Consider the following 7,855-nt stretch of genomic DNA (forward strand, 5'->3'; position numbering starts at 1 on the left):
GAAAAAACGAGATGTGAAAATAGATACGGTAGTTTTCTAGAGTAGTAACAACGTATTGCCAAATGTGTTTTGATACAGATAATTCCAAAGGCATTAATGTGGTGAACATTTTATATATATATGTGTGTGTGTATATATATATATATATGGAACTCAAATTGTACGTGTATTAAATCTCTGCTCATTTTTTTCAGATATATATATGCATATATCTCTATGGGCATGTGTATAAGTGTAGAAAGCTCCCCCCCCCAACACACACACACAAAGAATGTTAAAGAACATATTCTTCACATTCCTAGATGATTCCATTTAAAATGCATGGAATACTCTAATCACTAGTTACCTGTTTCTTTGAGTATCCTACTATATCTTGGTTTAGAAAAATGTGTACTTCAACCTTTAAAAAGTTTTATTTTAATGAGGTTTACTTTACATGGATTACTAGGTGATTGAAAGACATAATTTTTTAATTAAAAATAATTGAAAGACATAATTGCTATCATTTGCTAAACAATAGTAATTATTTCTTAGTGTGATTATGTTTAAGTGTATGTGCTATAACTGAAGAAACAAACATGAAGTGGAACAGGTTTTCTCCAAAATGCTAGTGATACTGACAATCATAAAACTATAATTACATTCTACTTCCTCCTCAGATAATAAATTACTAACAGTTGCTGTAAAGGGCTAGTTCCAGTTTTCTTCAATATTAAGGTGTTTTTTTCTTGCACATTGATTCCCAAATGCTGGAAGTTATTTCATGTGTTAACTTGGGTAGAAGTACAAGAGACGGCTCTAATCACATTTCTTTGATTACTGGCAAATTTAGAAAAATTGCAGGAAGAAGGTAATAGCTTTTTTCTCCTACACTATTATATAGTCATTTATGAGTATTGTCCCATCAAGCTGGGTAATGGTGTTCCATAATAATCAGCAAACCCATTTAGCCAGTTATCTGGGTTCAAAGTCTGAGTCATTTCTGACTCTTCCCTCATTCTCCCAATCAAAATAATTACAATGTCTCATTTTTACTTACCTCATCATGTCCTCCATATCTGTTCTTCCCCTTTGATTATTATTGAAGTTAACCTGGCTCTGATGAATAATGCCTCAAGTGTGTACCACTGCCATAGATTTATCATACTTTTCCTCATTATTGATACCTTCGCTTACAGTCCATCCTGTACTCGTCACAACTAATAGTCCTAAATATTGCTAATAGACCTAAAATATTGCTTTTGCTTTTTATGTTAATTACCTGATCATTAATGCTTGATGGTTCACCAGTCTTTAGAGTTTAAACTTCTCGGCCTGGTAGAAAACATCCTTCCAGTTTTGACCATCTGTTTCACCAGTTTAGTCTACTCACTAATCCTCCCAAGCATGGCATGGGCTACATGTTGCCATCAGGAAGGGACAGTGCAGTTTTCTTTTAAGTTTTAGTTGTTTAAGACTCTGTCTTGATGTTTTTTCATAATTCAGTTTAGGTAAGAATCACCTGGTTACATCCCTAAGCTCCATCCACAGAGGTTCCGATTTAGTAGGTCTATTGGTGGCACCTGAGAATCCACAACTTAGCAGTGGCTTCTGATGAAGATGATACATATAGCACAATGAGAAATATTGCTCTACTTATTAAAACCCTACTTATCCTCCAAAGATGTATGTTCTATTTTTTAATATGAAGTATTTTGGATTACTCTAGTCAAGAGAGATCACTGTTGTACTGTGAAGTCACACAGTATTTCTCTGTAACACTCATTCATTCATTCATTCAGCTTTCAAAGAGGACTACTAACCTTTTTGGAATAGCTATTCCGTCTCTTCTATCCCCTTAACCTACCTTATTTTCCTCCATAGCATTTATTCCTGCTTGATATTACAGTATATCTATTAAATTTGTAAACCAAAAAGGGTCTGAGACAGATCTCAATCAACTTGGTGGTTTATTTTGCCAACGTTCTGGACGTGCCTAAGTAAAATCTGTAGCCCAGTGCTTTCTCCAAAGGGGGTTTGAGAACTTCATTATTGAAAGGGGAGAGTGGGCAGGAGGGAAAAGAGGAGTAGTCCATTATGCATTTATCTCACTCTTAGTAAATCTGCATTTTACATAAGATAAAGTAAACATAAGGAAGAGGAAGTCAAATGTGCATTTTTCTTAGGGTGCATGGAGGGATGATTGCCAGTCTTGTTTTTGTGTCACACCTGTGAAGACAAGTTGTTAATTTGTACTGTCAGGTTGATATTCAATATAACTCTGCTTTAGGGTAAAGATTTTGGGGCCCACGGGAATTTCCTTGTGAGCAATTTGTAAAGGAGGCCATCTGGGAGATATGTGGCCTTCTATTGTTGCAGCTATCTGTTTACGAACAAAAGAAAGGCAGTTTTTGCGTGAGTCATCTCCCAAGCTTAACTTTTCCCTTTGGCATAGTGAGTTTTTATTTTCTTTTCATAGTTTCTTTTCTTATTACCTCTTTTCCCTACATGAAAATAAACTTAATGAAGGTAGAGGCATTGTGTTGTTTTCTTTCATTGTATTATCAGAGCTTAGAAAAGCATAGTGGATGCTCAATAAATATTGTTTAACACATGAATTTGACACTCAGCACATAGGCGTTTATTGTTAATTGGCTTTTCATGAATGTTTCTGATGCAAAAATATAGAATGCTCTTTAGGGTAAGATCTCTCTTACACTTCTCTCTATTATACTTTGTAGCACCCAATCCATTGGTTTGCACGATAAGCACACAATGCAGATTTGTTGATATATGTTTTTCTATTGACATGAATCTGAAAATAACATGAATTGATAACTGATTTAAGTTTCATTTTTAAGTAAAAGTGTGGAAAGCAGAATAATGGCCCCTGAAAGATGTATGTGTCCTACTCCTCCGAACCTGTTAATATACATTACTTTGCATGGCAAAAGGGATTTTGCATCTGTGATTCAGGTTAAGAAGCTTGTAATGGGAAGATTATTCTGGATTATCCAGGTAAATCCCATCTAATTTCATGAGTCTTTTAAAGCAGAGAACCTTTTCCAGCTGCAGAGAACCAAAGATGGTAGTGTGAGAAGTAAGTTTGATGTTGCTGGTTTTGAAGGTGGAGGAGGTGGGCCATGAACCAAGGAATGTAGATGGCTTCTAGAAGCCAGAGAAGGCAAGAAAATGGATTCTTTCCTATAGCCTTCAGGAAGGAATGCACCCCTGATGATGCCTTGATTTTAGCCCAATGAGTTGTGTTTATGACCTACAGAGATGTGTAATACATTGTGCTATTTTAAGTCACTGGCTTTGTGATATGTTTTGGTAGCAATAGAAAACAGGTATAAACAATAACAACAGCAAAAAAATCTTTCAACCTTATTCTTCTGTCCATATGAGAAATGAAGCAGATTCCTGAAGGGCTGGGGGCATTTTCCATATATATTCAATTATAAGATAATTTTGAATGTAAGAAATGTTTCTACTTTCTTAAGGAGAATGTTTTTCAAGAGTATATGGCTGACCTGAATATAGAAAATCGTGTAAATGGCAATTAAATAAGATGATGTCTCCCTATTTATTTTGCAAATATTGATTAAATTAATTACAAATATATATTTACAAAATTCATGAATGTTTCTGATGATCCAACAATACAGTATGCCCTTTGGGGTAAGTTGCCTTTCACACTTCTCTCTATTATCCTTTATAGCACCCAATTCATTGGTTTGCACAATAAACACCCAATGCAGATTTAGGTATAATATAATGTTATATCGTTAGCATGTTTTATAAAACAATTTTATTCACATTTTACGTTGAATTTAACATCTGTTGTTATCATCACTGAAGATTTGTTTCTGGAGAGATCTGACAGTTTTCTAGAACACAACATAATCACTTCTATCTAGGATATTTTAAAGAAAGCACTTTTTGAATCTGCATATGATGCTATCACTCAAAATTTTATCCCAAGTTACAAGTATATATCTGTTATTCATGATAAAATCCCTAATAAAACCACTTATCATATATTTGTTTCTAAAGTAGTCTTGAAAAGGCTTGCTTATACTTGGTATCCAAAATTCGTAATTGTGAGGTCATCTCCTCTCTTCACAGATGATAATTTAAAAATTAGTGTTGATTTTTTTGTCTTCCTTTTTTTCTTATAAATTCTGGCTGATAATTTCTATTAACATACAAAACTAACATTGATTAAGGTCATTTCAGATTTATGTATTTTTTCCAAGTAGTTGTTCAAAATAAAGTAATTAAAGAAAATGTGGCACATATACACCATGGAATACTATGCAGCCATAAAAAAGGATGAGTTCATGTCCTTGAACATGACATGGGTTGTTCAAGCAGGGACATGGATGAAGCTGGAAACTATCATTCTCAGCAAACTAACACAAGAACAGAAAACCAAACACTGCATGTTCTCACTCATGAGTGGGAGTTGAACAATGAGAACACATGGACACAGGGAGTGGAATATCACACGCTGGGGCCTGTCAGGGGGTGGGGGGCGAGGGGAAATATAGCATTAGGAGAAATACCTAATGTAGATGATGGGTTGATGGGTGCAGCAAACCACCATGGCACGTGTGTACCTATGTAACAAACCTGCACGTTCTGCACATGTACCCCAGAACTTAAAGTATAATAATAATAACAAAAAGAAAGTAATTAAGAAAGGTTCTCTACTATAAGAAAAACTTCATGTTTCATTTTCTTTATGAGACAAAACATTGGGCTAAAATTTCAGCTTATATTCAGAAAGATGAACGCTTTTATTCCACTTACTTGGTTTCCTTTCTTTTTCATAGGCGTGAAAGTTCACAGGAGACATCCTATTTGTAATCCATTATTGCTCAATACTATCTTATGTATTCTTTTCAATGTACATGTATCCTGACAATATCATATTCAATGGTATATGTTATTTTTTTCCAGTCCCCTATTGATTAACCTTTAAATTGATTCTAATTTTCAACAATGACACATGATGATGCAATAATCATTACTTTGCATAGATTTTTACATAGCTGTATATTTATTTTTTAAATTTATTTTATTTTAATTTATTAATTTATTTATATTTTTACTTATTTTATATTGTTAAAAATCAGATTTCCATGTTTCAGCAGCAAGTCATTAGTTGAATGAGAATCCATGTAAGTCATCATGTATATATATAGTTGTATATTTCTTTTCTTTTTTTTTTTTTTTGAGACGGAGTCTCGCTCTGTCGCCCAGGCTGGAGTGCAGTGGCCGGATCTCAGCTCACTGCAAGCTCCGCCTCCCGGGTTCACGCCATTCTCCTGCCTCAGCCTCCTGAGCAGCTGGGACTACAGGCGCCCGCCACCTCGCCCGGCTAGTTTTTTTTTTTTTTTTTTTTGTATTTTTTAGTAGAGACGGGGTTTCACCGGGTTAGCAAGGATGGTTTCGATCTCCTGACCTCGTGATCCGCCCGTCTTGGCCTCCCAAAGTGCTGGGATTATAGGCTTGAGCAACCGCGCGCGGCCAAATTGTATATTTCTGAAGGATAAATTCTTAGAGGTAGAACTGCCATGTGAAAGGAAACAACCATTCCAAATGTAAAAACTATTGCTAAAATGACCTACAAATATATAAATAAATATATGTTACCATTTGATATGGTTTGTCTGTGTCCCCACTCAAAATCTCATCTTCAGTTGTAATCCCCATAACCCACACATGTCAAAGGTGGGGGCAGGTGGAGGTAATGGGATCATGGGGGGTGTTTCCCACATGCTATTTTCATGATAATGAGAGAGTCTCATGAGATCTGTTGGTTTTATAAGCATATAGCATTTCCTCTGCTTGCACTCACTTCATCCTGCTGCCCTGTGAAGAAGGTGCCTGCTTCTCCTTTGCCTTCCACCATAATTGTAAGTTTAATTGCAAGTTTCCTAAGGCCTCCCCAGCAATGTGGAGCCTTTTTTCTTTATGAATTACCCAGTTTCGGATATTTTTTCATAGCAGTGTGAGAATGGACTAATACACCATGCATAGTGCCATGAAAATGTGCTTCTTGGCCGGGCGCGGTGGCTCAAGCCTGTAATCCCAGCACTTTGGGAGGCCGAGACGGGCGGATCACGAGGTCAGGAGTTCGAGACCATCCTGGCTAACACGGTGAAACCCCGTCTCTACTAAAAAATACAAAAAACTAGCCGGGCGAGGTGGCGGGCGCCTGTAGTCCCGGCTACTCGGGAGGCTGAGGCAGGAGAATGGCGTAAAAACCCGGGAGGCAGAGCTTGCAGTGAGCTGAGATCTGGCCACTGCACTCCAGCCTGGGCGACACAGGGAGACTCCGTCTCAAAAAAAAAAAAAAAAAAAAAAAAAAAAAGAAAATGTGCTTCTTATATCTCTGATGGAACAGAGTGTAACTGACCTGCAGCCCAATCGTACCACTTAGAAATCCATCACTGCACTTGTGCTGTGCACAGACCTCTTTTCCTAAGGGTTGCTTCTAGTCAGTAAACAATTGAACACAGCAGAGATTTTAAGACAGGTCCATTCCTAAGACATGCAGGGCTGCTCTGATGGGAGATTTTGGCTCAAGGACTCTCCAACGACCTTTCAGAAGTCTCTTAAACCACAGTGCAGTGTAGAATGCTTTCTCTCCCAACCTTTATTTAATTCTTCCTTCTTTACCCTTCTTTTTCATCCAGAGCCAGTCCTGCATTGTGGTTTGGCAGTTCTCCCAGATTCCTTCAGCTCTTTCCCCATTTTCTTTTTTTTTTTTTGAGGCGGAGTCTTCACTCTGTCGCCCAGGCTGGAGTGCAGTGGCACCATCTCGGCTCACTGCAAGCTCCGCCTCCCGGGTTCGCGCCATTCTCCTGCCTCAGCCTCCCGAGTAGCTGGGACTACAGGCGCCCGCCACCGCGCCCGGCTAATTTTTTGTATTTTAGTAGAGACGGGGTTTCACCGTGTTAGCCAGGATGGTCTCGATCTCCTGACCTCGTGATCCGCCCGCCTCGGCCTCCCAAAGTGCAGGGATTACAGGCGTGAGCCACCGCGCCCGGCCTCTTTCCCCATTTTCTATCACAGGTATTTCTCTCAATAAATTTCTTATATGAATAATCGTATCTTGGTCTCTGATTCTTGGAGGACCTTGGCTAACAGTGTATAAAAATATCTATATAATTACATCATCAAATTTTAATATTTTTCAATTTGGTTGAAGTTAATATTTCATTTAAATAATTGTGTATGGTTAATTACATAGTTTAGCATCTTTTGCATACTTATTAGCCATATGTGTTTTATTTTCTGAAGATTTTGTGTTCATGAAATTTACTGCTTTTTTTCTTTAAAACCTTCTTGTTGGTATTTTTGTCTTTTTTTTTTTTTTTGAAGTACAGTCTTGGTCTGTTGCCCAGGATGGAGTGCAGTGACATGATCTTGGCTGACTGCAACCTCCACCTCCCGAGTTCAAGTGATTCTCTTGCCTTCACCTCCTGAGTAGCTGCGATTACAGACGCATGCCACCATGCCTGGCTAACTTTTGTGTTTTTAGTAGAGACGGGGTTTCAACCTGTTGGCCAGGCTGGTCTCCAACTCCTGACCTCAGGTGATCCGCCCACCCTGGCCTCCCAAAGTGCTGGGATTACAGGCGTGAGCCACCCCGTTCCCCTACCCCGGCTTCCGACCCACCCCCGACCTACCCCCACCGCAGCCTGCTTGCTGTTTTTTTATTGATTTGCAGAATCATTTATCAATAATGAAAGTAATACTATAGCTAATATTAATTAAGGATTTACTATGGGCAAATCATTGTAACAAGTCTTTAATGTAAATTATGAACCTCCAAAAATCCTGTGAGGTAAATACTATTATT

General features: G+C 37.9%; 1 non-coding gene across 1 annotated transcript; it reads right to left on the reverse strand.

Moving 5' to 3' along the window:
* Positions 1-5,111: 5,111 nt before the first annotated feature.
* Positions 5,112-5,181, reverse strand: LOC139360904 (small nucleolar RNA SNORD30). Its single transcript, XR_011618488.1, has one exon. It is a non-coding gene; the product is annotated as a small nucleolar RNA SNORD30 (small nucleolar RNA).
* Between the last annotated feature and the right edge of the window lie 2,674 nt (positions 5,182-7,855).

The sequence above is a fragment of the Macaca nemestrina genome, chromosome X (assembly GCF_043159975.1).
Source record: "Macaca nemestrina isolate mMacNem1 chromosome X, mMacNem.hap1, whole genome shotgun sequence".
NCBI lineage: Eukaryota > Metazoa > Chordata > Mammalia > Primates > Cercopithecidae > Macaca > Macaca nemestrina.